Source organism: Pelodiscus sinensis, chromosome 1 (assembly GCF_052426305.1).
Source record: "Pelodiscus sinensis isolate ZL-2025 chromosome 1, ASM5242630v1, whole genome shotgun sequence".
NCBI lineage: Eukaryota > Metazoa > Chordata > Testudines > Trionychidae > Pelodiscus > Pelodiscus sinensis.
Window position 1 is genome coordinate 68,307,250 of NC_143052.1, and position 25,446 is coordinate 68,332,695.

Consider the following 25,446-nt stretch of genomic DNA (forward strand, 5'->3'; position numbering starts at 1 on the left):
GTGTCAAATCCTAAAAAGAGCTTAATTTTTAGAAAATGCTGAGTATCCCTCTGAAAACCAGCTTGCATGAAGGTGTCCCAAATTGGGCAACTAAATTGGGCAACTTGTTTTAGCTGGACCCAGTAGGTGTGGATAAAAATTTAAAAATAGTTTAAAAAAAAGGAATCAAAGTTACTGCGTTACATATGGGATATCCATGAGGCTTGCTTACACACTCAGGCTTGCTGCTAGGGTGAAAAGAATAACAGGTATACAGTTGGGAAGTGGTACACAGAGTAAGAATAAAAATAAATTCTGCAGATTTTCTAGAAACAAGGAAAATTTTGTCAAGTCCCGGAAAGATAGGAGTGATCCATCAATAGAAGACAAAACATGATATAAAAAGTGATGCATGGTTAAATATTTCTAATAATTATACATGAGAAAAAAACCAATGAATTCCAAGATTTAGGATCTGAATTCAGAAAACCACTTAAGAACACGCTTGATTTTAATGGGGCTTATGCTCATACTTTAAAGTAAGGATGTATTTAAATGCTTTATAAGGAGTTAATTGCAGAGAACTGGCATTTGCCTGTGTTAGGCACCTTTTGTCTTTTTTGAGTTTAGGAGACCAAATTGTTTTCTTTGTCAGAACTAGTAGTAGATCAGTTGCAGGACAAGAGCCAGAATGACGTTAGCACAGCTACTGTGTGTTTACACAGGTGTACATGTGATCAGGATCAGGTATGAAGGTTAGAAATGAAGAGAAGGTAAAGGCAAACACAGCTGTGGATTGGATGCACAGGCAAAGGGAGGATTTTGCCGTAATAAGAGTATAAAAACATAACTGAGATTTTAAAAAGTCCACAATTAACTTAAAAATGAATTTTAAAAAGTCTCCAGAAGGAGTTGAGGCAAGAAAGAGGTATTGAATGGATTTTAGCTGCATTTGTTGGAGCAAAATAGACTTTGACACTGGGTAAAAGGGCCAAGGCAGCACATAGAATTAGTAGCAACATTAAGGGCAATTCTAAAACTTTCAGACAGACTTTTATTTTTCTCATAGGCTTTGCTAATGGTTATTTTTCCTTCTGGCTCATTGAGTGTTTTCTCCAATTCCTCTCCCTCACAATCTCTCTGCCAAACTGTTACTTTCTTTGTTCTCTAGTCTTTCCTTCTTCCCTTCCCCTTTTATTGCCCTTCCTTCCCCGGTTTGCTATGAATTCACCACCAACTCCTCCCCTGCTCATTCCATAGATTATTAACATTACAATGAAAAACAGAAGGAAAACAAAGCAAATATAACCACTTCCAAAGATCAAGGAACTAACACTCATCATCCTGATCACTCTGCTTTCTCCCGCTTCATCATTCATATCTCTTGTCTATTTTGATTGCAAAGTCTTTTAGGTGGAGACCCATCTTTTATAATATGTTTGTATAATGCTTAGCATGGTATGGCTTCAATCTGAAGCTTTTAGACACTACCAGAATATAAATAATAAACAATAATAATGTGACATAATTATGATAATTATGTAACAATAGTATAACTTTGTGTACCTAATTTACCTAAATAAAGTAATTGTAACTGATGATAATGAGGATGAGGAGGAGGATTCAAAATCCCCCAAAAAGAAAAATATCATTTAAAAGCTACTTAATGTTGCTAAGCAAAATAGTGTAGTAGGCAGCTGTTGCATCTGCAAACACAAGCAATACAAGCTGAATAGCTGGGGACACTGTAACATTGGCACTGCCCAAGCAGTAAACAGACACATTTGACTGGCTCCTTTGGTGGTGTAAATGGAAGTAATTTCATTGATTTGATGCAACTATGCTCATTTACACTAGCTAAAAAATGTGGCCCACTACTCTTATCATGTTTAAAAAAAATATGTTTTATCACAAAATGATACCATAACTCTGAACCAAGATCAATAAAAGTCTTTCACCATAAACACCTAATAAATACAGTGCACTCCTGGTATATATTAATAACACACACTGATCAGTTTAAAATACATTTCCCCCTGTCCTACAATACATGCTTACTTTAAACATGTTAGTAGTCCCATGTCAATGTTAAGTAAGAGAAGACAATTGGAATACTCATGATCTTAAAATTCACCAATTGTTTAAGACATTGCAGAAATGCAACCATAGCTTTGCCATAGGATGATAATATTACAAAAATTTGTTATTGTACGATATATATAGAGAAAACCATTATAGCTATCATAAAAAAAAATTACACTATCTATAGATAGTTGATAGTATTTTCCATTTAATATCATTCCTTAAAAGACAACATTTAGACAATGGAACCAGGAGTTCAAAAATAATAGATAATATACTGCAACGTTCCAAGGGTCAGAGGGAAGGTTATACTGTTGTAAGAAAAATGTATTTCCCTATACTTGAGAAGAATAACATATTTGTTAAGTGGGCAGTGCAAGGTTTGTGTGATGGCAACTATTCATTTCCTGCATTGTAAACAGTGGCATAGCTCACAAAATTGATTTTTTAAATCAGTTTTTAGATATATTGCAAATGCGTTTCCTTTAGTATTCTGCTCTGTGAGTCAATTCTGGTGCACTGGGAGGATGGCAATACAAATGTGCTGTGAGTTGTGGTTATAGTCTGAGACATTCTGCCAGCACAGGACAAACGCAGGCAGAATGCCAGCAAGCACAAAGGGGAGTGTGTAGAGCAAAATCAATTACACCTCTTTTATAAAGATAAAGTGTACCCTTTTCCTTGTACTTGTCATCAGACACCAGGGAGCTGGTCAATGGTCCCTCCTCAGTTAACTGACCTGGTCTGTATTCTGTCTGCTTCCTTAACAATCATGTGGCTAGGAAAAGTTTCCATACAGCCTCTCCCCAACACACGAACCATTCAAATACAGCCAAAACTGAGCCCTAATTATTATTATGTATATTACAACAGAATCCCGGGGCTCAGGGCCGTGCTGTACCATGCACTGTATAAACACAGAGCAAGACACAGATTCTGACCCATCATTTAAATAGATAAGCCAGACACAAGGTGATTTTTACAGATGAGGAGCCAAGGCACAGTGAGTTTTAATGACTTTGCCAAGGTCACACAGGGAATCTGTGACAGAGCCAGAAAATCGAAGTGCATATCCAGTCTAGTGCCTTAATCACAAGACCATGTTCTTTCTCAGTCCCTGGGAGAAGTGGGCACAGTTGATATACCCTGCATTCGCTGGAAATGTCTAAAGAAGACTCATAAAACAGTTATATATAACAAATTGGGAATGGAACCTAATATTTCATTGAATTATTTCTCCTAAGCCTTGAAACAAAGTCAAAGACTGGGATGATTGGAACTGAAACCAGCAGATACCGAAGTGCTCCCAACTGGCATACAAGATACATGCTTTCATTCAGCAGGAAATTGAAAGTTTTTCTTTATAAAGTATACAAAATAGGCTTGGGTAAATAACCCTTTGAAAGTGAGTAAACGGAGAAATTAATAACTGATGATACTCTTTAAAACACTTTTGAATCCTCTAAGGTACATTTACTGACAGCCTGAAGTCATCTACTTGCCATTAGATATTCTCCTGGATGCTATGATCTATATCCCTACAATGGGTTGGTTTTGTAGGAGCGCAGGTACTGCTGCATTTTGCTAAATTTAGGAAATTCCTCTGAAATCTGATGGCTTATGGCTAATACATTTAGAAAGAGGGAATCCAGTTCAGAATGCATTTCAATAATAGATCTTTCTGTTGAGGTATCTTTAAACCTTCCCCTTCTGAAGCAATATCATAGAAAGAATGATTTTTGTTATGCAAATATTGACTTGTGTACAGACATTGTAATCCACACTAGATATTTCCTTGGACTCTAAAGGGTTGGTCTACACTTGAAGTTACATCAGTATGCTACGTCTTTAAGGAGTGGGAAACATCCATAGCTCTGAGCAAGGATATATAATCCATGGGCCCTGTGGAACCTGTGTCTATGGCCCCAGAAAATTAGGGGTCCTAGAAAAGTGGATACCCTGGGTGCTGAGTGGAAATCCACTGTAGGGTGGCAGCAGAGGCCCCAGCTGCAGCTCTGCCCCAACTCTGGTCCTCAGAGCACTGGGCTGGTGGAAGAGCTGCTGTACTACCTGCAACTCCTAGGATTGCGAACTTTATAATCATACAGAACTCAGCATCTATGCCCCAACCATCCTCCACACACCTTCTCTTAGGGTCTTCCCTGAACATCTCCCAGGCCCCACCCATACTCTTAATTTAATGAATGGAGATGCCTTTCTCCTAGAGCTAGAAGGGACCTTGGAAAATCATTGAGTCTAGTCCCCTGCCTTCACAGCAGGACCACATACCATCCCTGAAAGATTTTGCCCCAGATTCCTAAATGGCCTCCTCAAGGATTGAGCTCACAAGCCTGTGTTTAGCAGGCCAATGCTCAAACCACTGAGCTATCCATCCCCCCCAAACTCACTCCATTCCCCTCCCTCTGTTGCTCACTCTCCCCTACCCCCCCCCCCCCAGACTAGGTTAGGAGATTGAGTTATTGGAGGGGCTCCAAGCTGACAGGTGGAGCTGAGGGGTTTGGAGTGTGGGAGTGGCTCTGGCTGGGGAAAGAAGTTGAGGTGCAGGATGGAAGCTCAGGGCTTCAGGATGGAAGGTTGGGACAGGAGTTGGGCTGCAGGAGGGGGTGAGCTCCAGTTGCTGCTTACCTTCTGGGAAGGTTCAATATTCCCTTGGCTCCTAAGCAGAGGCCCAGCCAAGCAGCCCTGTGCACCACCTCCCCAGAAGCTCTTAAGGGGTGGCCTGGCTAATCAGCTCTTCATGCTGCCTCCCCAAAGGCTGCGACATATCATCGGCTCCCAGGAAGAGGCATGGCCAGGTGGCTCTTTGCACTGCATTTGCCCACAGGCGCTGCCCTCACAGCTCCTATTGACTGTGGTTCTCAGCCAACGGTACCTGTGGAGCTGGCTGTCAAGAGCCTCTCAGCCTTGTCAACCAGACTTTTAATGGCCTAGTTAGTGGTGCTGACTAGAGATGTCAGAGTCCCTTTTCGACAGAGTGTTCTGGTAAAAAAACAGATATTTGGCAACCCTCCTGATCTCAGTGTGGGACAGCAGGGGAAGCAGCATTGCCCTGACCTGAACCCTAGAACTCCGAGCAGAAATGGATTTAAAAAAAAGAAAACTTTTAAAGTTAAAGTAACTCTCTTTGATGCTTTCCTGCCACAATAAAGAAGAGAGGAAACTGTAAATGTCACATTCATTAGGTGCACTACATAGTCAGGAGTTATCAAGAGATCAATGTAAAGTCATCGAGCCAGTGAAAGAGTGACAGAAGCCAGCTCTGAATCTGAACAAGCCAGTAAGAGGTACGTTTCCTGTAATTTCAATGAAAATTAGAAGAAAGGTATAAAATTACTCCAAATTGAGCACCACATACTGATTCATCAGCAAGCAAGAATTTCACTATCCATCCTGCCCATCCATATAAATGAACTGTCACAAAGAGTAAATATAAGAAAATATAGAAGACTGAAGAAGAAACCAGCCCAATGAAAATCTCCCTAAGACTTCAACGGGGACCAATGAACGAAAGTTAGCTAAGACTGGCAAGGGATTAGATTCTAAGTCTTGTAATGATTTTATTGATTCAGGCAACAGTTTTATAACTTAAAAATTAACAGTTTCTCCTTTAATCACCAGGTGTTTTGACCATGTATTCCCGGAGAAGAGATAGGGGCTAGAAAATAGCACACAAAGAAAATTGTAGGCTTTGGCTGGATTTAAAATACTTAATATTCATAATTGGCACATGGAGAACACCTGCGATTAAAATAAACTGAGCCACATTGCTGCGTTGCTAGTCGGGGAGAACAAAACCTAAAAAAGGAGACAGCTGAACTATTACTTGTTTCTTCAAACTCAGTGGCTACGTCTAGACTGGCATGATTTTCTGCAAATTCTTTTAACGGAAAAGATTTTCCGTTAAAAGCATTTGCAGAAAAGAGCGTCTAGATTGGCATGGATGCTTTTGCGCAACAGCACTTTTTGCGGAAAAGCATCCGTGCCAATCTAGACGTGGTTTTGCGCAAGAAAGCACCGATCGCCATTTTCGCCATCGGGGCTTTTTTGCACAAAACTGTTCTCAGTTGTCTACACTGGCCCTCTTGCGCAAAAGCATTTGAGCAAGAGGGCTTTTTCCCGAATGGGAGAGTCATTGTATTTGTGCAAGAACACTGATGATCATACCTTAGATTGTCAGTGTTCTTGCGCAAATTCAAGTGGCCAGTGTAGACAGCTGGCAAGTTTTTCTGCAAAAGTGTCTGCTTTTGCGGAAAAACTTGCCAGTCTAGACGCAGCCAGTATGTTTGCAGTGTATTAAAATAAAATTACTTGGAATCCAATCATTAAAATTACCCTTTGGAAGGGGGCAAATGGGACCAGACTGCAGGTGGTAGGCATGGGAAGGGGCTCCCCACTTTCTCTAGCCCATGGCCCCACAAAACCTTTGTTTGCTTCTGCCCCTAAAAGATGTAATTAAGCCAACCTAACCATTGCTACAGACAGGTACAGTCTCAGACAAGACTTCTGTCTGACTACCTACCACCTTTCAGAGAGGTGAATTACATACAGTAATAGAAGAATCCCTCTCATCGCTGTAGGAAGTGTCTGCACTGAAGCTGCTGAAGAGGTTTAAGTGTAGACATGGCCAAAGATATATCATTTCTGTCTTCAAAGTAATATGGTAGCAACACAGAATAATCTTACTATATCTGGGTATGTCTACACTACGAAGTTAATTCGAACTAACAGTCGTTAGTTCGAATTAACTTTGATAGGCGCTACACATACAAACCGATAGTTCGAACTTAATTCGAACTAGCGGAGCGCTTAATTCGAACTAGGTAAACCTCATTCCACGAGGACTAACGCCTAGTTCGAATTAAGTAGTTCGAATTGAGGTCTGTGTAGCCACTTAATTCGACCTAGTGGGAGGCTAACCCTTCCCAGCTTGCCCTGGTGGCCACTCTGGCCAACACCAGGGAAACTCTTCTGCCCCCTCCCAGGCCCGGAGCCCTTAAAGGGGCACGGTCTGGCTACGGTGCCCGTGCCAGGAGCAAGCCTGCCAGCACTCAGCCAGCAGACCCTGCATCCTGGCACGGCACGAACCAGCCACCCGCTGCCATCCAGCCCTCCGCCTCTTCCCAGGACCAGGCTGGCGGCTCCCAGGAGCCTGCCTGGGGCAGCAAGAGGCGGGCGCCTGCCTGGTCTAGTGCAGACATCGTGGACCTCATCCACGACCTCCGCATTAGGCACAGGAAAGTGGCCGTCTAGGGCAGAATAGCTGCCAGCCTGGCCACCCAGAAGCAGGATTGCATGAAAATCAAGATGGTCCAGTGAGACCCCCCCGACCCTGAGCACTGAGCTTAGAACAGCCATACTGGGTCAGACCAAAGGTCCATCTAGCCCAGTAGCCTGTCTGCCGACAGCGGCCAACACCAGCTACCCCGGAGGGGATGGACCGAAGACAATGACCAAGCCATTTGTCTCATGCCATCCATCTCCAGCCTTCCAAAACAGAGGTCAGGGACACCATTTCTATTCTCTGGCTAATACCACTCCATGGATCCAACCTTCATGACTTTATCTAACTTCTCTTTAAACTCTGTTCTAGTTCTAGCCTTCACAGCCTCCTGCAGCAAGGAGTTCCAGAGGTTGACTCTTTGCTTTCTGAAGAAGAACTTTCTGTTATTAGTTTGAAGCCTGCTACCCATTCATTTCATTTGGTGTCCTCTAGTCCTGCTATTATGGGAACTAATGAAGAACTTTTCTTTATGCACCCTCTCCACATCACTCATGCTTTTATAGACCTCAGTCATATCCCCCCTCAGTCTCCTCTTTTCTAAGCTGAGAAGTCCCAGTCTCTTTAGCCTCTCTTCATATGGGACCTGTTCCAAACCCCTGATCATTTTAGTTGCCCTCCCCTCTCCCACCCTCTCTCTTCCCCTCTCCCACCTCCTTTTCCCAGTCTCCCCGAGTTTTGTTCAATAAAGAGAGTTTCTATTTTTGAATACACGTGTCCTTTATTTTGTACATCAGGAAGGGGGGCAAGGGAGGGTAAGTGGAAGGAGGTGAGGGAGGAATGGGGTACAAGCCCCCGATGGGGAGAACTGGGGTGGGTCTGCGGGTTACTCAGGGTGGAAGCTCTCCTGCAGTCCCCCCATTAGCCCCCTCCCGAGATGGCAGCCTGCGGCAAGTGCAGCCGGTCTGATGGCCGAGTGCTATGATGTGCCGAGTGTGGGCATTCAGGGTACTCCAAGCCAGGACTGCTTTGCTGTCCCTCATCGAGTTAGACAAGCAAACGGGGAACCCTGAGAACTGTCTGTCCGGGGTGGGGGGTTGGGTCCCTTTAAGCACAGCCCTCAGCTAGCCTGAGACAGCAGCTCCATGCTCTAACTCCTAATTTGATGACCTGGCGGCACTGCTTCCAGCCATCCTTAACCTCGGTTCAGGGTCCACTCAATGTGGACATGCTAGTTCGAATTAGCAAAATGCTAATTTGAACTAGTTTTTAGGTGTAGATGACTTAGTTCGAATTAGCTTAGTTTGAATTAACTAATTAGAATTAAGTTAGTTCGAATTAGTGCTTTAGTGTAGACATACCCTATTTTAGAAATGTGCATCTGTCTGTCTGTCCATTTGTCTGTGAGTCCATTTGTTCAAGAACTCCTCCTAAACAGTAAGAGCTAGGAGCACCAAATTTGGTTTGCAGCTTCCTCTTACTATAACTTTATGCAAGGTCAGGGTTTGCTTGTACCAGAATAATGGGATGTGCCTGGTATTTGATTGTTTCTCATAAAATGGAAAGGAAGGGGTCTGATACGAGGGTGTTATACTGCAGAATGACCTGCAAGGGAAAGCAAGGGGACAGAGATGAGGATCAGGCACAGCTATAACCCCATTGGGACAGCAGGGGGAGGGGTGAAGAAGGGGACAGCTGTCTATTGTATATTTCAGAGAGTTGTCTGTCTGTCTGTCCACCAACTGGGAGACATGCATCCCTGGGGCAGCCTGTATGCTAAACTCTTTACCCTAGCTTCATCCCAGAACAATGATTTAAATGAAGGAAAAAAAGCTAAGAATATAGAAAATGCTGGGTAAATCTTCTTGTCTGTCATATATTAAGAAATAAATAGTGCACACTTAAGTAGATAAACAAAAGTTAGTAGCACCAGTACTCGCTATCCTACTTGGCAAAAGTTGGTCATTTTGGAAGGTGCCAAACACATTTTTCCAGATGATCCCAAGAAATGAATGGATTGTGAAACACACATCCTACTCCATCTTGAACATTCTTGTGACAGGGTAGTCTGCTGCTTAAGGGTCATAGTTCCTGGTGGTCATCCCACCCATCAGAGAGCACAGTCCTTTCAGAGTTTTAAAGGTCTGATAGCTATGGGTATGTCTACACTTGCAGCCTATTTCGGAATAGGGCTGCAAACGTAGGCAATCGGAATTGCAAATCAAGCCCGGGATTTAAATATGCCATGCTTGAGTTGCATCTTCCCGGCCGGGCGCCATTTTTGAAATTTACAAGCCCAGAATTACTGCCCTCGTCTACACGCAGCAGTGAAACAGGCGTTTGAAATAAAGCCCTATTTTGAACTACCTGGGTATTCCTCCTGCAATGAGGTTTAACAGGTAGCTCGAACTAGGGGGCTAGTGTAGACATACCCTTAAAGCGTTATAGCAGCACAGATTTTCCTTTGTTTTAATTCATTTAAATCCTTGAGAGGTGGCAGCTAGGTGGACAGGAGGATTCTTCTATTGACATAGCACTGGCTACATCAGGATTTAGGTTAGCTTAACTGCATTGCTTGGGGGTGCAGATTTTTACAGTGCAGAGCAACGTAGCTGGGTTGATTTAACTTTTGGTAAAAACCTGGCCATAATGTGCTTGTCTGGCTGATTCTTTCTTGTACACTCAGGCTCATGGACAGGCACAACCGGGGAAGATAAACCACAGCCCCACCCCTTCTTCCTGAAACCCCGCCCCTATCTAATTCATCCCTCTCCCTCCTAAGCCAAGAGCGGTCTCCACCCCTGGTTATTGCCCTTCGCCCTCTTAGGCTACATCTAGACTACAAGCCTCTTTCAAAAGAGAGCATCTAGACTGTGAGCAAATTTTTCAAAAAAGTGAGCTGCTTTTTCGAAAGAGAGTCTAGATGCTCTCTTTCGAAAAAACCCTGTTTGCATTGAGAACGCCTTTTTTTCGAAAGAGTATTTTTGAAAAAGGCGTTCTTCCTCGTAAAATGAGGTTGATCACTGTTGACAAAACCTCCACGTTCTTTCGATTTACTGTCGACAGAACACGGCAGCAGTCTAGATGCAGGTAAAGATTTTTCGAAAAAGGCCACTTTTTTCAAAAAATCCCTGTTGTCTAAACACAGCCTTAGTGTCCCCCATCCCAGTGTGTGGCATGGCCCCCACCCTTCCCAGATCACCGGAGCACATGGGGCAGCTGCCTGATCTCTTCTGGACAGTTGGAGAGCTGGGCTGCCATGCCACAGCCCTTGTCCTCCTGAGCAGCTGGAAAGCTATAGTCTCACCCTTCCCAGCCACCCAATCCTTTCTGGCCAGCTAGAGAGCTGGACTGCCACTCCACAGTGACTGTTCTGCCGGGCAGCTGGGGAACCAGGCTGCCACACCATGCCCCTATCCCTCCTGGGTGGGTAGGGAGCTGGGCTGCTGTGCTGCAGCCTCTGCCTTCCAGGATGGTTGGGGAGCCAGGATGCTTTGGCAGGCAGATGGCAAAGAATGTAGACAGTTTTCTCTTGCCTATGTCACCTGCCATCTGTGTTCAGGGTCCAGTTGCTCCCTGTTTATGAGATCAGGAAATAATTTTCCACCAGGCCAGATCGGTAGTGACCTTTGGGGGTTTTCACCTTCTTCTGCAACATGGAGAATGAGTCACTTGCCAGAGTTATCTTGGTATTTCACACATAATCATTGCAAGGGTCTTGGGCATTGATGCATCTTGGTACCTCTTATTCTCTGCCTCTAGTGTAGGAGAGTTCAATCTCTGCAGGCTCTAATACAGGCATTCCCCAAGTCACAAACATGAGACTTATGAACATCTGAACTAACAAGCAAAAGCTCACCTGCAGCCTTGGGGAAGCAGGAAAGAGGCACAGGTGGTGGCAAGAACCACAAATGTTGGCTGGAGGACTCTGGAGGAGCAGGGGGCAGTTGTGCAGTCAGCGGCTGGAGAGAAACAATGCTTTGAATGGGAGACCACTGCGTCTCTCCAGCCACTGGCTGCATGGCTGCTCCATGCTCCTCCAGAATCTTCCAGCCCATGCTCGCGGAGCTCACCGCCTCATGATGAGTGGTGGCTGGGTGCAGCCCATGGGGAGGGGGTCAATCAGGGGATAGGTGTGGTTGGGGGATTCCGGAAGTCCCCTTCGGAATATCTACCTACCTTCTCATCATCCTCTAATTAAACCAATCTTTCCTCAAGCACCAACATTTAAGGTTAAGTAAAAAAAACCATTTATTTTATTTTTCATTGCCAATTTACAGTGTTTCAGCTACATTATGGGTTAAATAGACTTTTGAAGACTAGCCTGGGAACATAAGTACTATTTATATAATTATTTCTATGGGAAATTGCATTCCTAGTTCCAAACAGACAATTTACAAATAAACTTTTGATACAAAACCCATTCATAAGTTGGGGATTTCCTGTATTTTGGTGTAATTTTGGTTGTTGAGTTCACGACGCAGGTGGCTGGTGATCTCTCATATACAGAAGCTCAGAGTAAATGATTTACTGGTCCCTTTTGGCTTCAGATTCCATGATTTTAATATATATAGATACAAGAAATTCTTAGTTAATAATATTACATTTAACACTCTCACTTGTCATAATGTATGTTGCTAGCTTACTTTGTGAACTTCATTTAGCTTTGTGGTGAAATTAGGCTATACATGTTTCCCATGCACAATGATTTTGTGTCTGTATTTACAGAAGTGTGAGGGATTATGTAAACCAAGTACTGTATAACCTTTCATGTTTTTTATTAATATTAATACTTAGTACTTATACAGCACTTTACATGATCAAAGTGCTGTACAAACATTAACAAATCCCCACAGCAACTCCTCTGAGTAGGTAAATTAACATTACTATCCCAACATTACAGATGAGAAGCTGAGGCGGGGAGGTTAAATTATTGGCCCCAGGCTGCAGTGAGACTCAGTTACAACTCAGGAGGAATTCCTGGTTCCCATTAATGTATTCAGACTAGAGCTGAGAGACTCATTTCTTTCTTTCTTTCTTTCTTTCTTTCTTTCTTTCTTTCTTTCTTTCTTTCTTTCTTTCTTTCTTTCTTTCTTTCTTTCTTTCTTTCTTTCTTTCTTTCTTTCTTTCTTTCTTTCTTTCTTTCTTGCTAGGGAGTTTGGTGGGAGTTCTAAAGAAAAGATCAAACTAAATACAATTTTGTGTGGGTTGAACTGGATCTGAATTTTTTTTCAGAATTTTTGGGGAATTGAAAAAGTCCACTTGGGCCCTTTCCAGAGCAGGGTTTTGAGAGTGCATCTCCTCCATCCCAGATATGTGCTCCGCTCTTGGGTTAATCATTACAAAGGCAATCATAGCACTTCGCCTTGTCTGGCTGTTTTATGCATGGCCAAAACTATCTACGTCACATTTGTGACTCATTTGAGCTATCTAAAACTTAATTTTTTGGGGTCAAATGAACTATACACCTGTATGGCTCCTGTCTAAAGCTGTATATAGATTCTGCATGAGAACACAGGAATAATCCATTGTTAGAATCCAAAAAGAGGTAATTATCTTATATATTCTTGAAATCTGCACATTCGTTCGTGATGAGCCTGTTGAATTCCAACTATGCGGTTTGACGGCTTTAAGAAGTAATTCAACCCAGCAGTGTGATGCATAGTCTGATTGCTGGTCAGTGCACGACCTTTGTATGAGGGCTTGTTTTGCACTGGATTGTGTACATGTTTTGCATTTTTAACAAATGGGACCATCACAGTTCACTTATACATAAGGATGTGTAAAAAGCCACAAAAAACCCAGAACCAAAATATCCATTGTATTTGTGATTATAGTTTTAGTTTGGTAAGTTGCTTCTTTTGAAAAATTCTATGATGAGGAAGAATGAACAAGCTTTTCTTGTTATTTCTCAGGCACCAGCTACATTAAGGAAGTTCACATCAGTTTAACTGTAGTGTTGCAGTTTCTCAGGTGCATATCTTTAATAACAAGGATGTAGCTATGCTGCACCAGGACAAATTGGGTTTTTTACCAGTGCAGCTTAATATAGTCACTTTCCAGATTAAACTGCACTGGTGTAAGCCCTGCTTTTCACAGGTGCTTCTACGTATATTAGGGTGTTCCCCTGTGCAAGTACACTGATATACTTACACTCGTGTAAATTTCTTTAAAATAGACAAGGCCTTAGTGTTTCTCTCACTCCTCTCAGTCCTGAAGAGGATTTCTGGTGAATCCAAGGGAAAGAACTGGTTAAGGCACTGGAATAGGGATCTGATATTTTCTGTTTCCCAGACCTTGGTGTAGCTTATGCCAGTACAGTGGGTGTACATTTACAGCTTTCTGACTTAGTAACATTTGACACCCAATTTGCATTGGTGTAATGAGTGCACAAGAGGAAGGGCAATGGAGATTCAAATTCTAAAACTCAGAAAACTTGGAGTCAGTTCCAAGCTCTGCTACAGACTTCAAGTAACATCAGGCAAGTAGGAGATAATATTTCCCTGCCTCTGAGGTGCGCATTAGCATATATTCATTAATGTTTGGGAAACTCAGCTGATATGGCCATTGAAATAGAGAGGAAGGAATAAGAACATCTGCTGCCCTAGACCTATATCAAGAATTGTTTAGAAGAATAAAAGGTGAGAAGAAAAGCAGCAATAGGAAGGAACATGTGAATTGAGATACTTTTAACCTGAAGCACTGCAGCAGCATTAATCAGAACTATTTGTTTTCAGAATTTAGGCTCTTTCATTTTCTTCAAACCAAGATAGAAAATTTTAAATGTTGCAAAAGTGTCCTGAATGTTTTTTTCTCTGTCATAATCTGGTATGACTCAAGATTATGATGATCAAGAAATTTCCGCTCTTGCTGTGTACATTTTTTTTTAACTTCTGGGATGCTTAGTGCAATTATAGTGGGAAATGACTGATCTCCTACGTGACAGCCTCTAACACCGTGTGTGACTCTGGGAAACCTTATGTGTTTGATTGCAGAGTTGTGTTCATCAAAAGCTGGCTAATTGCTGTTTGTCAATGCCAAGTTCTGAATTCCTAAAGTGCGAATATGCTCCACTCCTTACCAGTTGCAATGTTACTCCTGAAGGATTTGTACAATTTGTATATAAACTGCACAATTATCATTGGTCCTTGGGAAATTTGCTGCAGGTCATCTTGTGCCATACTTGTTTAGGCAGAATGTATTGATTCCAATAGATACTGTAATAAGATTATTATAATAAATCCTAAAAGGCCAAAGAGCTTGATAGAAAAACTAATTTTGTAGGTTTTTGTACACTATTTACTGTCTATAGGCTGGATTGGCACAGGAGATAGATAGATAGATAGATAGATAGATAGATAGATAGATAGATAGATAGATAGATAGATAGATAGATAGATTAGATTAGATTAGATTAGATTAGATTAGATTAGATTTTAAATTGGCAACTCTTTTAAAAATGATTTCCCCCCTCTGACCTTGACTTCTTGGAATATTTTTCTCTTTTAATTCAGAATGGGAAGGTTAACCCCCCCTTTTTGTAGTAGAGCTCTACAGACATGTTCTGTCCAGTCGTCTGTACAAGTAGTTTGGTTATTCTGCAATGCAGGTAAATTGGCAATAATTCTTAACTCAGCATATTGATATTGCAATTTCTTTAGGGTTTTTTAAATTGCAAACTGGGATCTGATGCCATTGTTTATTTCAGGAATGGGCTGAAGAAGCATTTTTCTAATGAGCTAGTTTCCCCAACACTGAAGATACTTTGCCTTGCATCTAATATTAGTGCACTGATTCCATGAATGTAAAAGGAAGAGATGTCACCATGATTAATACACATATCTGTCATATTATGCAATAAGAGTCTAGAGGATTATAATTTAGAAGGAAAGCAGAGTAAATCTGTTGTAAAAATGCATTTTTATTTTAAACAGATCCTGGAAAAATATCATGGATGGTTGGACTCTAGTTTTGGTTTCTAAAAAATATTACAATGTCCCTTTGAAAAGGTATTTTTTTCTCTTTAACCTGATAAGGGAATAAATACATAAAATTTGACTATTTACACAGGAAGTAGTTATATTACCTAACAGGAAGCTATACTGTGACAAAAATAAATTAATTTTCTAAATTATTCCTTGCCAGGCAGACATCCAGACTCCATACAAATTTCTGCCACAACAGCTGCAAGGGAGTGAGACATTAGAGGCAGTTTACAGGTTGGAGGCCAGTGTGTGTAATGGCATTCATAGTATTGGGGCATGCAGTGTGTTGCATGATACATGAGGCACATGGGCAGTACTTTGGCCAGGAAAAAAGCCATATCTGTTCTGATTTATAATCCCAGTATAAGCAACCACAAAGTGACAATGGGTGCTGATTCCAAGAGAGAGGGGGAAATATGAGTGAAAACCATGCATTGATGCGTCATGTTCCCACATTCATGGCCTGGAGGAGAGAAGATGCTAAAATAATCTGAGTACAGGCAGTCCCCAGGTTACATGGATCCGACTTACATCGGATCCCTACTTACAAACGGGGTGAGGCAACCCCGCACTAGCTGCTTCCCCCCAGCAGACCAGGGAGACGTGAAGCTAGTGCCCCCCCCCCCCCCCAGCAGACCAGGGAGACGCGGAGCGGCTTTTCTCAGCAGACACTTCAGCTTGAGAATAAAGGACTGAGGGGAGTGAGGTGTGGGAGAATAAAACTGAGCTCTGGAGAAATGTTTGGCTAGAGTTTCCCCTACAATATGTACCAGTTCCGACTTACATACAAATTCAACTTAAGAACAAACCTACAGTCCCTATCTTGTACGTAACCCGGGGACTGCCTGTACAGTATGTAAGTATGCTGCATCAATTACTCTGTGAGAAAATCTAATTTCTGTATTAAATTAAAATATTTGCTTTCATATTTATGAAAAAGTTTATTTCTTTTTATTGCCCAAGCACTCCTATAACCAGGTGCTGAACAGCAAAACCATTCCTTAAATAAACAAGACAGCATGCACACCAGCTACCATAATATAAAGCAAATGCTGGTATGAAAGTACAAAGCAATTCCAAACTACAGGGCAAATAAAAGCACTACTAATGCCCAAAGAAAACAATAGACGTGAGAAATACAGTTTTACAGAAATAAAACCTCAGTGAGATGGATAGGTGTGACATCATCCTTCAACTGACATAACTAAAGATCAGCCCTCATCTGTCAGGAATCAGGGCCTACAGCTGTTCCTGCCCACTTGTCAGGCAGCCAATGAGTACATCTGGGTCATAGCAGAGCCGTCTGATTGGCTAAGAAATGCAGGTGGCTTGCTCTTAAGCTCAGCAGTTGAGGAGAATCAGTGGCTATTCAAAGCACATGGATATGGATTCCCTGCCTCCCTGTGCTCACATCACTGCAAGCTCCGCTCCTGCCTAGACCAAGTCTTGCACCCAGCCTTAGTCTTGTCCCGTCTCAGCCTCCGTTTTACCTTCCCTTGACTTTAGGTAATTTCTGACTCTTTGCTCTGATTCCTGGTTCTGACTCCACACGCAGTTCTGGCATTCAATCTCTGATTATAGTTCTGAGTTGTGACTCTAATCCCTGGCTTTGGGGTTGATTCTGACCCTGGACTCTCACATTTGGATTTGGATCATTAGGCCTGACTGCCTACGACCTGTTCTCCTAACATCACCTAAGAGGAAAAGATGTAGGGAAACCTATCCAGGAGCCTTTGCTGAGCATTGTATTGTATGTTGGGGAAGCAGAAGAGACCAAAGCCTGGGAAAGACAGTCTGAAGAAGCAGCATGGTAGCTGACCCTGAGGGAAACTTGGGGAGAGGTTTTTGGAACTGAGTTCAGACTGAAGAGGGTGCTCTGAACAAAAGAGGCTGAGTCCTGCTATTTGATCCCTTCAGTGTTTGTTATTTATAAATTAAGTAGCCCAGGGTATGTCTACACTACAGCACTAATTCGAACTAACTTAGTTCAAATTAGTTAATTCGAACTAAGCTAATTCGAATTAGCGCATCTAGACTTAAAAACTAGTTCGAATTAGCGTTTTGCTACAACTACAAACAATGGGCTTTGCACCATACTTAGGGTATGTCTACACTACCCTCCTAATTCGAAATAGGAGGGTAATGTAGGCATACCGCAATTGCAAATGAAGCCCGGGATTTGAATTTCCCGGGCTTCATTTGCATAAAGCCGGCCGGCGCCATTTTTAAATGCCGGCAGTTTGAACCCCGTGCCGCGCGGCTATACGCGGCACGGAGTAGCTAGTTCGGATTAGGCTTCCTAATCCAAACTAGCTGTACTCCTCATTCCACGAGGAGTACAGCTAGTTTGGATTAGGAAGCCTAATCCGAACTAGCTACTCCGTGCCGCGTATAGCCGCGCGGCACGGGGTTCGAACTGCTGGCATTTAAAAATGGCGCCGGCCGGCTTTATGCAAATGAAGCCCGGGAAATTCAAATCCCGGGCTTCATTTGCAATTGCGGTATGCCTACATTACCCTCCTATTTCGAATTAGGAGGGTAGTGTAGACATACCCTTGGGTACTATGCTGCTGGTTCCTTTCCCCATGCCCTTCCTCGTCTGTTGTTTTGTCTGGAGAATTCCTGAGACTCTGGTCTGGCAGCTGATGTCTGTACTGTGCCTTCTGTTTCCAGGGTTCCTCATATCTGCTCAGGCTCTCCTGAATTCTTCACATCTGATTGAGTACTGATACTGCTCAGAAATTTCAGCCATGCAGCATGAAAAAGAATTCTGTGCTCAGAACAGGGCTGAGCGACTGATGTAGATCCTTGTAGAACATTTACATTCTTGGCAGTTGCTGGAATGAAAGCTCTGGTGTTTGCTCTTCCAATGAAGTTTTCAGGGATTTAGTTTTCTGCCTGCATTGAGGATCTCCCTGGTGAATTCCCAGGGAGTCTCCCCAAATAGTGTTTTCAATCCAAAACCTTAGTGTCATCCTCTGGCCAAAGCACTAGTTCAGAGGACTGTTTTCTGGATGCTACCTCATCTGTGCAAGCACTATAGAAGCTCACTAGAAATGCTGGAGCTACAATGAGCCATGCACACTGCAGGCTTTAAGTGACAACCTAGTGCAGCGTTTCCCAAACTATGGATACCAGGCCTCAGCGTTGTTGCTGGGAGGAGGGTGGGGTGAGCTGTGAGGAGGTGTGTGTGTGGGGAGAAATGGCTCCTGGGAAACAGGGTTGGGGGTAGCGGGGCTGTCTGGCAGAGATCGGGGTGGGCGGGTGGCAGAGAGATCAGGGGAGATTGGGAGGAGGAGGACTGGAGAACTAGCCGCCGGAAGCAGATCTGGACCGGGACAGCGGGGCTGGCTAGGGGAGATCGAGAGGAGAAGGAGGTGGGCAGTGAATAAGCCGGCAGGAAGTGGAACTGACCCGGGCGCATGCAGACCTGGGCACATGAGTGAGTCCAGCCCCGGGGATTCCATTTTGCCTGCCCCCCCACCCATACTCTCCTTTGATTGGTTGCAAACTGCCTGGCTGGTAGATACACTCACGCAGCATTAGCACATCTACCAGCCAGGCAGTTTGCAGCTATGAACTGATGCACCTAATAATAATAAAACTTACCTAATTAGAAAATACTGCACGTTTTATATGTCTTGTATTTTCTCAATTTGTTTCCTAGACAGATCCCTCAAATACTGGACTGTCCAGTACAAAATGGACACCTGGCAACCCTACCTCTCCCTCTACCCTGCCTCCTAGCCAGATACCCTAACCCCAATTTGCTCCTGCTTCCGCCTCCTGGAGTGCCCATGCGGCGCTGGGTCTCCCAATCCCTGGCCCTGGCTGGGTGGATGCAGCTGGGTGAAACACTGAAAATGTATTCATTTTTCATTCTTTTTTTTATATGTGTTTATATTTTTGGGCTGCAAAAAACAGTACTGAAAAAAAACCCGAGTTCCAACTAAAGTAAAAAGCTTGGGAAACCCTGGTCTAGCCAACTTTCTCTCCATCTTACAGTCCATTTATCCAATTCATTTTCCCTTAACTTGCTGGAAAGAATATTGTGGGTGACCGTATCAAAAGCTTTGCTAAAGCTGGCTTTGGAGGCTTTGGGAGGACCAGAAACAACTTATTTGAATATTTATCATTTGCTTAATGAATATGCAAATATGCAAATGAATGTTACCAGTGAATAGATTTACTGGTCCCTGTGTCAAAAAGTTTTGGAACCCCTGACCTAGTGTATATGGTCTGGAAGGTGACTTCTGGTGCAGAAGTAGAGAGTAGGTAGATGACAAGAAAATCCAGCCTTGGAAGAACTGTGAGAAGGACTATCAGCATTTGGTGGCTTAGGCCTGGATCAGAATTGAAAGGCAGCTTAGTTATCAATTAAATTATAAACCACTCTCAAGCTTTAGTCTGTATCCTCAGATAAGCCAGTACCCAGATAAGCTTACAAGCAGATAAGCTTACATCCAGATAAGCGTGGGTGAAAAGCACCACCATGCTTGCATGGAAGGTTTTTTTATGTGATAGGAACCAAGTTAGAGAAAAAAACGCCTTGAGTAAGACACTGGGTTGACTCTGCAGTGAAAGTAGGGTAAATTAAAAGAATCCAGCTGAGTTAAATATAAAATGTTTTTCATTCAACAAGAGGAATTACATTCCGAGTGCATTTAAAATTTGATAACTCCTTTCCAAGTGTAGTTCAGCTCTTGAACATTCAGATGTTCACACAGTATTAGAAACTCTGTACCTCAGATTTCTCCCAGGAATTTCATAATACACACAGATTCCATGGCGAAGGGAACTTTAAAAGTACTTACATGGATTAACTGACTTTTGGTATGGTTAGGGTTAAAGCATTTTCCTTCTTATGGTTGGATAAGAGGTCTTTGGGAGGGGAAGCACCAACACTAGACAATAACCTATTTAATTGTACCTGCAGTGAAATTGTAACCTTGACAAATATTTGCTGTCTAGAATCACGTCATATCAGGGCTTTAATAGTAAAATATAAAATACTGAAATGTATTTATACAGCAGTGATTTATTATTGGACACTGTTCTAGTTCTTATGTCAAGTCTCATTTTTTGAATGAGTTTGTTGTTTCTCTTAGCTGTTTTTAATCATGCAACTGATTAATTGATCCTTGTGAGTGATGATAAAGTCCATCCCATCAATGATATTTCTGCAGTCAAACTATGTATTCATTTGTTTTTCTTATTAGCTTGCAGCAGATATTTTATATGTTAATAAGCTTAAACTTGATTAGGGTTCAGAGAGGGGTATGTGTCACTCTTCTCTACTCGTAGCAGCATGCAAAGCTGAGAGACATAAATCCATAGTATTCGATTGGCTTTAATTAGGTTGCTGTAATTGCAGGGTTTACCTCAAATGATTTGAAGGTTCAATTTGGATAAGGATAAAAAAACCACAGACGTGACCAAATTCTGTAATAGTCATTGTCATTGGCAACTTGCTGGTACCCTTTTCCAATATTTGTATACATTTGCATAATACTTACCATAAAAAGTAACTTCACACACAACACTTTGATTGTACTTTCTTGGTAGTTTTTTAAAATGCTTCCTGTTAGTTCACCAACAAAGTTCACAAGTGTGTAAGTGCTACTACTCCTATAATACAGATAGGGATACTGAAATGCAAAGAACTTAAAGCATAAGGACAATATTTTCAAATGTGGCTGCAAAACCTAGACTCTTATATACATATTGAGGTACCTAGTGCTAGATGTCCCAAGGGATTTAGGTGCCTGACTGGCACTTTAGGTGATTATATACAAAATTTAGATCTTCAAAACCCCTACCTAGCTCCTGTCTAAATTTACAGGTGCCTGGGGAATTTAGGCACCTACATCTCCACTGGTAAATTTCCCTAGGCACCTAAGCATCTGCCAACATACATTCACACAGTTACTCAAGTCCCTATCACACACTTGGTAGGATCCAATTTTGCTTGCTGAGCCACAGTAAGACTTAGATTTTAATCCCTAAAGATTTTTTCAGCGATGATATGCACCTGCATTTCCCATTGACCTCAACAAGAGTTGGGGAGCTCTGAAAATCAGAACTTATATATTTCTAATGTCAAAAAACTAAGGTCCTCAAATTAGTGGATACTGTTGAAAATATAAGACCTAAGTTGCTCATCCAAGATCACACAGAAAAGCCAGAAATAAAATACAGCCACCTGAGTCTTCAGCCTTTGCTTTTTTCACCGCACCAAGTGACTGCCCCAACAAATGGTAACTTTACACAAGTGAACACCATGGTTTCCATAGTATTCCCTATTTGTGAGGCACACTTGCAATATGCTCTAGATCAGAGGTGGACAAATACTGGCCCACAAGCCAGATCCATTCTGCCAGGGCTATCCCCCGGTGGGCCCCGACACTGCCATATTTACCTGAGCCTCCACAGGTACGGGGATCACCATTCCTGATCAGTGGAAGCTGCAATTCTCTGCACCTGTGAAGGTGCAGCTAAGTATAGCAGCAGTGGCCCATCAGGGGATAACACTAGTGAACTGCCACCATTTTATTGTCCACCCCTCCTCTAGGTAAATTTCAGCATCAAGGTCAGTCATCAGTTGACCCTTTGCCATTCACAGTCTAATTGCTGATTGTGACACCAGACCTAGTGCACAACACAGAACCTGACTGACTGATACCTTTAGGCTACTCAGTATCGCAGGGACTCAGTGATAATACAGAGATAATACAAGAGTCTCCCTCAACACTGTCTGTATTTAATCTGTGGGTCCGCAGAAGCATTCAACTTGGCCATCATGTTACTTCATAGGACTCCAGATGCTGTGGGAGTTGACTGTTCACCATCTGATAAAATAATAAAGGTGAGAAGCCACTGATCTAATGGCACCGAATCTCCTATCCAGTCTTTCCAATTAAAATTACTCACAGGCAATCTCTGGATTACGCAAAGAGTTGATCCCACTGTGACTGGATCAATGGGATGGATGTAGACACTAAGAATTCCCCTTCTGTTCTTCACTATCTATATCATGTGCATGGGGTGGAGGGAGGGATGAAACTAGAGAGATTACCATTGTTTTGAGACAGACCACTAGATTTACATTCATCCAGATCTTTTTAAAGCAAAACAGAGCTCAGAGACAATGATGGCTACACGAGAGATACATACATCAACAGCAAGCCATACTTTAGGAAGAAATTCTGTCAATAGTTGATACAGGCATTCTATATGTAGGTTATGTAAGCAGTAAGGTAGTTGAAAAACTATAAACGTATTTTAAATGTGACAAGAGGCTTACAAAATTACCAACAGTTAAGTAGTATAAATATGACAATCACTGCATCAAAGAGATTTGAAGACAATGACGTTTTTAAAAAACAATCTTCATTGTCGTTCTTAATAGCTCCAGATGCATTATATAACCACAGTATTTTAAAGCAATGAATGTTTTATCATATAACTTGTAGGTCACCTCAAATAAGGTTATGTGAATTCATTGTAGTATTGTGTGAATAATGCAAACAGCTATTAAACAGAACAATCCCTTGATTTAAATCCCTTTCTGTTCTAATGTGGTTTCTCTATTAAAATCCCAGTTCTTGATGGGTAGCTAATGCAATGAATTTCTTTACCTCTGAAATATTTGAGCATCTTAACATTTTATTTGTGTGCCTTATTTAAAGCATGGGAGAAGAGGAAACTTTTCAACAGATGGTGCCTGACATATGTATTAAGCTTAGCAGGTGTATTAAGGCACAGCTAGTCAGAACAAGTTTTTCCTCTTCAGTTAAGTCTAAGCTGCATATGCCAATGTTTGTTTATATCCTTATGGAGGACAAGAAAGCTATCAAGATGACAATTGGCTGTTAGATTCATACAGAGAAGTGTATGTTCTGAACACAGGACATTATCACAGTTGGACACCGAAGTCTTTTGTCAATGATGCGAGGAATGGCACAAGAAGAATATGTTTAGTTCATCAGAAAAATTAGAATTTCCATGTGGTTAATGTGTTCTGTTTGTTATAGCCAAAGCCAAACAAACTGAGAGAGTCCCACAAATCTATAATAAACATGAAATCTTTAGTGTAGCCAGGTCTGAGATTATGAGCTTTATCAAATGTTCTTTTTCATTTTAACCCTGGATCAGAGGAGTTCTGGAATAGAGCATCACCAGTACTTTTCCTTTCAAAATTTTTTTAATTAAAAACTCAGTCTCGTTGTAATTTATATTGCTGGGAACTAATACTTCTTTTAAGGTAAAGGAAAAACACTGAACTCAGCACAACTTCATTTTCTATAAATTTCCTGATGCCCTTTTCTTAAGCAAGATCTTTGGAAGGTAAAGTGGTATAACAAATTATGAAATTGATTAAAAAGCTATATTTAATGTAGGTAGCAGCTGAAGAAATCAGAAGTTTGTAGGAAATCAGAAATTTGTAGGAAATCAGAAGTTTGTACAGAGGATCATTTCAGATTTTTCCATCACATTTTTTTTGCTTTAGAATTTGGCAGAAAAAAAGGAAACATATAGAGCCAAATTCTTCAGTCTTATATCTTGTGGGAGCAATGAATTTGGCCTATTAACATCAATAAGATTTCAGAAGTATAAGCCAGTGAAAACTTAGGTGCACTATAGCTTTTTAAAATGTGTTGTTTTCATACATATCAGTCATGGCTACACAAAGGGCCAAAAATCATACCTGTTCTAACGCCAGCTGATCTGTTTTTAGAAGGTTGCTCATCAACATAACATCTGAACACCATCCACGTGACCAACAAACTCCCAGTTATTTATATATAGTCCCACACACTTACAGAAGGAACTGATCTGAATGAGCTTATTGCAGAAAAGGGAAGCTGAACCTGCGGTTTTTTATGTGGCAGAAGTGGAGATCTTTCTTATTTCATCCCAGAATGAGTTCATTAGTGTTGTCCCACTCTTGTGAAAGTGATGTCTCCAGCAGCTGAGAGCTGAGTCTTCCCCTGGTTGTGTACAGATACGTTCTTTTCCTCAGGAGAGTAAAATTGTCATGTGAAGTTATCAGCATAAAAAAAAACTAATGCCATTGACACACAAGGCTATGAAAATAGTACGATGACCTCCAATACATCTCCGTTCATTGGGAGCCAGTCACAGAGACTTACTCAGTATCTGAGAGAAGTAGGTACAGTCCTCTTGTCAGAAGAGTACTCCTTGCCACTGGGATTATTTGAGTGCTTAGCCACATTGCGGAGGCTAAGGCAACCCCAACACTTGATGTAAGTTAAGTCATGTCAGGAAGGACTGTGATCCAAAGTTATTAATGATATTTCCAAGTTAATAATGTAATATTGAGTAACATGTCAAATGTGATGATATAATCTTGACTGTGAACTGGAAATTTTACAACTAGATGCTATTTTTATGGTCCCACTAACAAATACAGCACTATAGTACACGAAGTGCGTACATTGGGGCAAATTGTGGTTCCACTGAAGTCATTTGGCAAAACTCCTTTTGATTACAATGGAGCCACAATCTGACTCAACAAAATGACTTAAGGGCTGATTGTAAATGAACAAATGCCCAGCTTTTCTCTCAGCAGTTCCAGTGATTTCAATAGGCCTACTCCGATGATAAAATCCCTCATTTGAATTTTTGCAGTACTGGGGCCTAAATGTTTACATTGAGAAGGCACACGGTCATGCAGTAGGGAGTAGAGGATGCAGGAAACTGATAGTTGACAGTGGGCCACAGAGTTTTTCATCTTTGGATCATTTATTCACATCCAATGCACGTCAGACCAGTGTGAAACAAAATGATGATCTCAGTACTATCTACTACAGGCCACCTACCCAGGTGGAAGTGTGTAAGGCTTTTTTTAAATAAATAACAAAATCATTCAAAAAGCCCAAGATTTGGTGGTGATGGGGGACTTCAACTATCCAGATATATGTTGGGAAAATAACACTGCAGGACATAGACTATCCAATAAGTTCTTGGACTGCATTGGAGACAACTTTTTATTTCAGAAGGTTGAAAAAGCTATCAGGGGGGAAGGTGTTCTAGATTTGATCCTAACAAATAGGGAGGAAATAGTTGAGAATTTGAAAGTGGAAGACAGCTTGGGTGAAAGTGATCATGAAAATCATAGAGTTCACAATTCTAAGGAAG